The following is a 10,908-nucleotide window of genomic DNA, read 5'->3' as shown; positions in this document are numbered from 1 at the left end:
GTGAACAGGCCTTGTGCCTCACACGGCCACCAGAAACGCCCGTGTCACAAGTCGTGTGGAAACAGGGCATACATACTGATTTGCATCACATGCTGAGACACGCCCTTGTGCCATAGTCGTGTAAAATATGGAGGGTATATTGACTTGGGTCATACGCCCGACCATACGCCCATGTGCCAGCTTGTGTGCCACACATGGCCAGTAGACACGCCCTTGTGTCTAAGCTGTCTAACTCACTGACTTGTTTAACTAAGTTACAACAAGCACATGGTCAAGCCACACGCCCATGTGCTCAACCGTGTAGGGCGAAATTAGGCTTGATTTAAGCTATGTTTCTCACCCACTTTAAGCATACCTAAACCATAACATTTCATACCATTTCAATACACTTATAGGCAACCAAAACATGCCAGTCCATATATACATTGTGACAACCCGAATTAGGGCCTAATCGGAATAGTGGTTTCGTGACCACAAATCCGAGATAGAAATAATTGTTTTATAATTATTTTGGGGTTTATGATATGATTGCATGATTGTGTGAAAATTTCGTGATGAAATTATATGCCTAAAGTGCTTAAATTGAAAGTAGGGACTAAATCGAATAAGTTGCAAAATTTGCATCCCGAAGTTTTAGTATGAAATTGTTTTGGAATATTAATTAGGAGGTCTTAAATAGCAATTTGACCAATTTTAAGTTCATGGACAAAATTAGGGCATGGAAGGAATTTTGAAAGTTTAGTAAGGAGGGCATTTTGGTCATTTGGATATTAAATGAAATAAAATGGAAAAATAACACAAAATTGATCATCATCCTCCTTAGTTGCTGCCGAATTCTCCTCTCTCCATAGCTAGGGTTTCTTCAATTTTCAAGCTCCATAATCAAGAAAGACGCGAATTGATCTCGAGCGGGGAAGGAAAAAGTTTTGGACTAAATTGCAAAATTTCCACATTTTGTACCAAGGTAAGTTTGTATGTAAATATTACAATAATTTCATGTACATTCTAATATTTCAGCCTATTATATAAATATACTAGCTGATGTTAAAATATAAATCGACTATTGGAAGAATGGAAATAAATATAGAGAGAGATCCCGGTTGAACATTGAGAGATCGATGAAATAGAGGGAGCGTAGCTAGGTCACATGTATGATGCTGAGTGCACATCATGTGTACAAGAAAGCTACGAGACACCCTGTAGTAGCTAGGTCACATGTGTAATACGAGATGTATCCCATGTAGACAAGAGAGCTACGTGAAAGATAAATGTAGCTAGGTCGCATGCGTGATTCCAAGTGAAGGACACCATGTAGACAAGAGAGCTACGTGAAAGATAAATGTAGCTAGGTCGCATGCGTGATTCCAAGTGAAGGACACCATGTAGACAAGAGAGCTACGAGACAAATCGGTTAGGTCGCATGAGTGGTACTAAGTGTTAACCATGTGTACAAGAGAGCCGAACTAAACGAAGTATGATGGTGGGGCTGTGTGCTGAACCCATTAAATATCGAGGATTGATCCGAATTGTTCAACGGGATGGTTTTGTGGTGAATTATTGTTTGGACCTACACTTATGGTGAATGAAATGTGGTGAAAATGATTTGTGGTATATACATATATAAGATAAAATGAGGTTAGCATAAAGAATGTGTGAAAGAGTGAAATTAGCATTAAAACTGTTTTTAGATGGTAGCAGTGACGTGATTTTGAAAAATCACCAAAAATAGAAGGAATATAATTAGAGGTTGAATAAGATGTGAAATTAAAGTTTAATGAGTCTACTTTCATATAAAAGAAACAGAGCAAGCAAAGAAATTCTATATTTTGAGATATTTACAATTGTATGTGACTTGCTCAGGATGAATACGTGATCCCCTGTTCCAACTTTGAAAAATCATTAAAATTGTAAAAAGAAAATTAAGAAATATAGTTTACATGCCTAAATTCCTTATTGAGACTAGTTTTAAATGAAATAGACTTCAGGGTTGTTTGAATTGTGTACTGAGAGAAATTCAATTCGTAGTGAACAGAGGTCGATCGGTGGAGCAAAGGTAACAGGGAAACTTTAACTAATAAACTGTACTAATCGGCTGAACCAAAAATTATAGAAAAAAATTAGCAAAAATCTTTATGAGTCTAGATTTAGGGAAATTTTACGGATTTAAATTTCGAGTTTTGTAACTCGATTTATGATTTATTTAGTGAATATGATGCAGCAGAGACAGCTTAATCAAAGTGGAATGAATAGTGAAGTTAAAGTAGATATACTTGAATTGTTGTGTAAACATGTTAGATTCTTTAATTAGTATTTACATACTTACTTACTAGGCTATAAGCTTACTTTGTTCCTCTCTTTTGTCTTATAGTGTCCTTCGGCTTGCTCAGGAGTTAAGGATCGTGAAGATCTACCCGCACTATCATACTTTAGGGTATTTGAACTAAACGTTTTGAATTATGGCATGTATAGTAGGCTTAATTATTTTGTTACGTGTCATATTTGTCTAGGTTTAAAATATTAGTTACTGATGACTCGACCAGCTACTTTGTACAAGCCATTAAAGTTGGCTAATATCGTTCAAGACATATGTTATACGATGCACTATCAAATTGGATGACATATTTATATCTCGGTTATGTTTAATGGTATGTGTTATATTCGGTAATACCTTGTATCTGTTAAATGACAGTAACGGTAAGGGATGTTACATTTAGTGGTATCGAGCTATGGTTTAGTCGGTTCTCGGACTAATAAAGTGTGTGTAAAAGTCTAGCTATACATGCCATAAAAATATTGTGATAGTGTGGTGACTCGATTATTCTAAAGCGTGTTTTGTTTTAATATAGTAATGGATCCTGAAGGAACCGCTGATCGATGATCTTTGCTAGTAATGCGCTGTGGCTCCGACAAGGGACCACGCTGTGGAAAGTAGACTGAGACATTGAGACAAGGAGATGAGGCTCGGATGCCTTTCTCCAAATGATGAACAATTGGTATCTTGAATTTATTCGAGCAAATCCAAATGCTCAACCTCCTCCACCCCTCCTATACCTCGGGCGATTCCTATAGCTGCTCAAGGTATAGATTTGGTAAGAATGAACAAGCCTCCGGTTGACAAGATTCAAAACAAGGGGTCAAGAGTTTAGAGCAAAGGTCGATGATGATCCCGAGAAAGCGGAATTCGGCTTGAAAATTCTACCGTGTATTTGATGAGCTCTCATGTACACCGAGGAATGCTTAAAGTGTCTTTGTATCACTTTTGAGAGATTCGACTTACCACGGTGGAAGACTTTGGTTGCATGGTGCCAAAAGAAAAGTTACTTGGGATTTCTTCCAGAAGAATTTAGAAAGAAATACATAAGTCGGTGATTTATTGATCAAAAGCGGAAGGAGTTCCTTGAATTGAAGCAGGGAAAATGTCTCGTAGCGAGTATGAAGCGAATTTGTAAGACTCAGCAAGTATGCCTGGAATGTGTGTCCACCGAGGCCATTATGTGTAGAAGATTTGAAGATGGGCTGAATGAGGACATTAAAGTGCTTGTAGGAATTTTGGAGTTGAAAGAATTTGTAGTATTGGTTGATCGATCTCTTAAAGTAGAAGAATTGAACAAAGAAAGAAGAAAAGTCGCTATTGAGGCCGAGATGTCGAAAAGACAGATAAGCAAGCCATTTCAATCTCAACCAAAGAGGTCCAAAGAGACAAACCCTCGAATGACAGTTTCAATTGGGGATTCACACAGAGATCGTGGTAGAGCATATTCGGTCTAAAGCTCAAGCTACTTGATTGGCAAGTGTGGGTAATGTGCGACCTAGAAAGCCCGAGTGTCGACAATGTGGCGAGCAACATTATGGTGAGTGTTGGGGACCGAGCGAGCTTGTTTCAGTCTTGTTCTCATGAGCATTTTATTAGAGATTGTCCGGAGAAAGTTAAAGAAGAAAGATTTGAGTGCTAGATAGAATACCACCGCTAGTAGAGGTAGACCACCGAGAAATACAGGAGGTGGGACTAGTAGTAAAAGCGTGATGAAAGATTTAACGGCAAGATCGAAGCTAGAGCACCGCCGGAGCTTATGCTATACGTGCGAGAAGATGCATCATCTCCGATGTCATTCTTGGTACATTTTCTCTATGATACTATGTTATTGCATTGATTGATCCGGGTCCACTCATTCCTATATTTGCATGAATTTAGTATCCAATAAAAGTTGCTGTTGAATTTCTTGAGTTTACGATTAAAGTGTCGAACCCTTAGGCCAATATGTGCTAGTTGACAAGGTTTGCAAGAATTGCCCATTAATGATTCAAGGTCACTGCTTTTCCGCCAACTTGATGTTTGTTACCATTTGGTGAGTTTGACGTTATCTTGGGAATGGACTGGTTAACATTGTATGATGCTAAGGTAGATTGTAAACAAAAGACACTAGAGTTGAAATGTGAAAATGGAGAAATTTCGTGGGTTGAAACAGATGAATCAAATAAATTGCCTATGGTGATTTCGCACATGTCCGCACGTAAATACATGAGAAAAGGTGTGACGCTTATCCGGCTTATGTAATGAATATTGAGTTGCCTCAACTGAAATTTGAATCGATCATCGATAGTCTGTGAGTTTCGGATGTATTTCGGAGGAATTGCACAGGTTGCCTCCGAACGAGAGATAGATTTTGCCATTGATTTGTTGCTGGCATCGCACCGATCTCGATTGCTCCATATAGAATGGCTCCGACCGAATTAAAAGAATTGAAGGCTCAATTACAAGAGTTAACAGACAAGGGATTTGTGAGACCGAGTTTCTCTCCCTGGGGTGCTCCTGTATTATTCGTAAAGAAGAAGGATGGTTCAATGAGACTTTGCATTGATTACCGTCAGCTTAATAAGGTGACTATAAAGAACAAGTACCCATTGCCGAGGATTGATGATTTATTCGATCAGTTAAAGGGGGCCACAGTGTTTTCAAAGATTGATTTGAGGTCTGGTTACTACCAGCTGAGAGTTAAGGAGTCAGATGTGTCGAAAACCGCCTTTAGGACAAGGTATGGACATTATGAGTTTCTTGTGATGCCTTTCGGCTTAACAAATGCTCCAGCTATATTTATGGACTTAATGAATCGGATCTTCCGGCCATATTTGGATAAGTTTGTAGTAGTGTTTATAGATGACATTTTAATTTATTCTCGAGATGAGTCTGAACATGCCGAGCACTTGAGAACTATATTGCAGATCTTGAGAGAAAAGAAACTGTTTGCCAAGTTTAGTAAAAGTGAGTTCGGCTTCGTGAAGTCGGATTTTGGGGCATATAGTCTCGGTGATGGTATTCGGTGGATCCAAGCAAGATTTACGCAATCGTTGATTGGAAACCGCCAAGAATGTATCCGAGGTTAGAAGCTTTTTAGGCTTAGCCGGGTATTATAGACGTTTTGTTGAAGGATTTTCGATGATTGCCTCTCCTATGACTAAGTTGTTGCAAAAGAATGTTAAGTTGAATGGATGATAAATGTCAACAAAGCTTTGAAAAGTTGAAAGCACGATTGATGAAGCACCAATTTTAGTACTGACCGAGTCGAGGAAAGGAGTTCAGTAATTTATAGTGATGCATCATTGATGGGCCTTGGATGTGTGTTGATGCAAGAGGGTAAAGTGGTAGCTTATGCTTGAGACAGTTAAAACCGCATGAGAAGAACTGTCCTACACATGATTTGGGCCGGCATTGTTGTTTTTGCCTTGAAGATTTGGCGACATTATTTGTACGGTGAAAATGCGAATTTTCTGATCACAAAAGTTTGAAATACTTGATGAATCAAAAGGATCTGAATCATGACAATGAAGATGGCTTGAATTATTAAAGGATTATGATCTAGTGATTGATTACCATCCGGAAAAGCAAATGTAGTTCTTGACGCCTTGAGCGAAAATTTCTTTTTACTTTGAGAGCCATGAACACGGGTTAGCATTGTCGATGATGGGTCAATCTTAGCAGAGATGAGAGCTAAACCGTTATTTCTCCAGTTGATTTGTGATGCTCAAAAAATGATAGTGAGTTGCGGATCAAGAGAACTCAATGCGAATCGAGTTACGACTCAGATTTTCGAGTTGGACGGATGAGTATTTGATGTTTCGAGACAGGATATGTGTGCGAAAAATGATAAATTGATTCGAAAATATTACATGAGGCGCACAATGGCTGTTTATCGTTCATCTGGTAGCACAAAATGTATAATGATTTAAAGAAGTGTATTGGTGGCGGTATGAAAAGGACATTTCGAATTTGTAACCAAGTGTTTGATCATCAACAAGTAAAAAGTGAACATCAAGTGCCTTGAGGATTACTTCAACCGGTAATGGTGCCCGAGTGGAAATGGGACAAGATTACCATGGATTTTGTAACCGGTTTGCCTTTAACTCCTAAAAGAAGGATCTTTGTTTGGGTAGTGGTTGATAGATTAACAAAGTCAGCCCACTTTATACCAAGACGCACCGATTACTCACTTGATAAATTAGCGAATTATATATTGCTGAAATTGTGAAGTTGCACGAGTACCTATGTCTATAATATCGATAGAGATCCAAGATTTACCTCGAGATTTTGGAAAAGTTACAAGAAGCTTTGGGTACAAAATTGAACTTTAGTACCGCATTTCATCCACAAACAGATGGTCAAACGGAAAGAGTAATCCAGGTACTCGAAGATATGCAAATTTAAAAAGAAAAGAGATTGAATTTCGGTGGGTGATAAAGTGTTCTTGAAGGTGTCACCATGGAAAAAGATTCTGAGATTTAGTCGAAAAGGCAAGTTGAGTCCGCGTTTTATTGGGCCGTCTGAGATTCTTGAGAGAATTGGACCGATGGCATATCGGTGGGCCTTACCGGCAGAGTTAGAAAGAATTCATAACGTGTTTCATGTATCAATGTTGCGACGTTATCGTTCGATCCTTCACATGTGATTTCCCAACGAAATTGAGATTCGATCGGATATGACCTATGAGGAGAAACCAATAAAGATTTTGGCTCGAGAGGTTAAGCAGTTAAGAAATAAAAGTATACCTTTAGTGAAAGTATTGTGGCACGGACATGGGATAGAAGAGGCTACGTGGGAACACGAGGAAGCTATGAGGAAGCAGTACCCAAACCTCTTTTCGGTAAGATTTTCGGGACGAAAATCTCAAAAGGGGGAAATTGTGACAACCCGAATTAGGGCCTAATCGAATAGTGGTTTCGTGACCACAAATCCGAGATAGAAATAATTGTTTTATAATTATTTTGGGGTTTATGATATGATTGCATGATTGTGTGAAAATTTCGTGATGAAATTCTATGCCTAAAGTGCTTAAATTGAAAGTAGGGACTAAATCGAATAAGTTGCAAAATTTGCATCCGGAAGTTTTAGTATGAAATTGTTTTGGAATATTAATTAGGAGGTCTTAAATAGCAATTTGACCAATTTTAAGTTCATGGACAAAATTAGGACATGGAAGGAATTTTTGAAAGTTTAGTAAGGAGGGCATTTTGGTCATTTGGATATTAAATGAAATAAAATGGAAAAAATAACACAAAATTGATCATCATCCTCCTTAGTTGCTGCAATTCTCCCTCTCTCCATAGCTAGGGTTTCTTCAATTTTCAAGCTCCATAATCAAGAAAGACGCGAATTGATCTCGAAGGGGAAGGAAAAAGTTTTGGACTAAATTGCAAAATTTCCACATTTTGTACCAAGGTAAGTTTGTATGTAAATATTACAATAATTTCATGTACATTCTTATATTTCAGCCTATTATATAAATATACTAGCTGATGTTAAAATATAAATCGACTATTGGAAGAATGGAAATAAATATAGAGAGAGATCCGGTTGAACATTCTGAGAGATCGAATGAAATAGAGGGCGTAGCTAGGTCACATGTATGATGCTGAGTGCACATCATGTGTACAAGAAAGCTACAAGACACCCTGTAGTAGCTAGGTCACATGTGTGATACGTGATGTATCCCATGTAGACAAGAGAGCTACGTGAAAGATAAATGTAGCTAGGTCGCATGCGTGATTCCAAGTGAAGGACACCATGTAGACAAGAGAGCTACGTGAAAGATAAATGTAGCTAGGTCGCATGCGTGATTCCAAGTGAAGGACACCATGTAGACAAGAGAGCTACGAGACAAATCGGTTAGGTCGCATGAGTGGTACTAAGTGTTCACCATGTGTACAAGAGAGCCGAACTAAACGAAGTATGATGGTGAAATGTGTTTGAAACCATTAAATATCGAGGATTGATCCGAATTGTTCAACGGGATGGTTTTGTGGTGATATTGTGGTTTGGACCTACACTTATGGTGAATGAAATGTGGTGAAAATGATTTGTGGTATATACATATATAAGATAAAATGAGGTTAGCATAAAGAATGTGTGAAAGAGTGAAATTAGCATTAAAACTGTTTTTAGATGGTAGCAGTGATATGATTTTGAAAAATCACCAAAAATAGGAGGAATATAATTAGAGGTTGAATGAGATGTGAAATTAAAGTTTAATGAGTCTACTTTCATATAAAAGAAACAGAGCAAGCAAAGGAATTCTATATTTTGAGATATTTACAATTGTATGTGACTTGCTCAGGATGAATACGTGATCCCCTGTTCCAACTTTGAAAAATCATTAAAAATTGTACAAAGCAAATTAAGAAATATAGTTTACATGCCTAAATTCCTTATTGAGACTAGTTTTAACTGAAACAGACTTTAGGGTTGTTTGAATTGTGTACTGAGAGAAATTCAATTCGTAGTGAACAGAGGTCAGATCAGTGGAGCAGTGTAACAGGGGAAACTTTAACTAATAAACTGTACTAATCGGCTGAACCAAAAATTATAGAAAAAAATTAGCAAAAATCTTTATGAGTCTAGATTTAGGGAAATTTTACGGATTTAAATTTCGAGTTTTGTAACTCGATTTATGATTTATTTAGTGAATATGATGCAGCAGAGACAGCTTAATCAAAGTGGAATGAATAGTGAAGTTAAAGTAGATATACTTGAATTGTTGTGTAAACATGTTAGATTCTTTAATTAGTATTTACATACTTACTTACTAGGCTATAAGCTTACTTTGTTCCTCTCTTTTGTCTTATAGTGTCCTTGGCTTGCTCAGAGTTAAGGATCGTGAAGATCTACCGCACTATCATACTTTAGGGTATTTGAACTAAACGTTTTGAATTATGGCATGTATAGTAGGCTTAATTATTTTGTTACGTGTCATATTTGTCTAGGTTTAAAATATTAGTTACAGTACTCGACCAGCTACTTTGTACAAGCCATTAAAGTTGGCTAATATCGTTCAAGACATATGTTATACGATGCACTATCAAATTGGATGACATATTTATATCTCGGTTATGTTTAATGGTATGTGTTATATTCTGGTAATACCTTGTATCCTGTTCCGGTGACGGTAACGGGTAAGGGGTGTTACATACATCACATATCACTTACCAAATTCATAAATTAAGCCAACCCAAATGGCTAAATACACACCCTCATTACATCATTTATGAGCCAAATCTCATGGCTAATATCATAACTCTGAACATATCATCATACCACTATCCTATACATGCCATATACCATATTTACATAACATCAAAAGTACCAATAAGTTGATCGATAGTGTGACGGTGTTCCTGATGATCCCCGAGTCTGAGCTAGCTTCGATTATCTATAAAATAGGGAAAGAACACACAAAGTAAGCTTTAAAAGCTTAGTAAGCCATATACAAATAAATACCACATGACTTAACATCATGTTCCATCAATAGGAAAACTATGAGTAAGCACATATAAGCTCACAAACCTTTACCTATGTATACATATTCAATATCATGAGTGAATTCATCAAATACTTCTCTTTTCAATACTTGTATGAATCTTGTATGTACCTGAGTCACTTAACTCATTCACACATTCTGTCTCGACTTGACTTTGCCTGTTGAACCTTTTGGAATTATTAAGGATACTTAGAAATCACATATAGCTCTTACAATGCCATATCCTAAATATGGTCGTACATGTTATCACATATCGATGCCGATAGCCCAGCTATGGTCTTACACAAAATCAAAAAACGATACCAATTTCCCAAACATGGTGTTAGACATAATCACATAATGATGCCAATGTCCCAGACATGGTCTTACACATAATCACATCTCATTAATCCTAATGTCATGACATTTGTATCCTATACTATTCCTAAGGTTCGTATGGGACTTTCGAATATTGTAACCCTATTTATTATTGCTCGTATTTGATCATTCAACATTCATAGCAGTTCAATGGCAATTAAACATATATAATTCAATTTAAATACATTTATTAGCATATGAACTTACACTGTATTCGGGATAAACGAACTGGATCGACTATTTGGTAACCTTTGATTTTCCCCGATCTAAATCCAATTTCTTTCATTCTTGATCTATATACATTCAAAATTAACTCATTTATCCATCAAATCATTCAATTCAGTCCATAAACACATATTTGAGCAATTTTACACTTTAGCCCCTAAAGTTCCACATTTTTACAAATGAGCCCTTATTTCACAAAAATACAAATTCAAGCAATTTAATCCAATTTCACCATAGCTGAATTTCGCTAGTGTCCCTAGTAGCCCACATGTTTCATTTATTTCATATTTCAACCCCTCAATTTACACATTTGAAAAAATAATCCCTATTTGACATTTTTGTCTAAAATCACTTTATGAAACATTAAAACCCATCATCAAGTTTTCATATTTCATCATCAAAGATCCAAAAGCTCAAATAATCATCAATGGCATTTCACAAAATTATAAACAAATTCAAAAAATTAAGGCATGGGCTAGTTAGAAAACAAAGCAACTATCTCAAAAACGTAAAAATTTTA

This window comes from Gossypium arboreum, chromosome 2 (assembly GCF_025698485.1).
Source record: "Gossypium arboreum isolate Shixiya-1 chromosome 2, ASM2569848v2, whole genome shotgun sequence".
Classification (NCBI taxonomy): Eukaryota; Viridiplantae; Streptophyta; class Magnoliopsida; order Malvales; family Malvaceae; genus Gossypium; species Gossypium arboreum.
Note: the sequence above shows the minus strand (reverse complement) of the source record.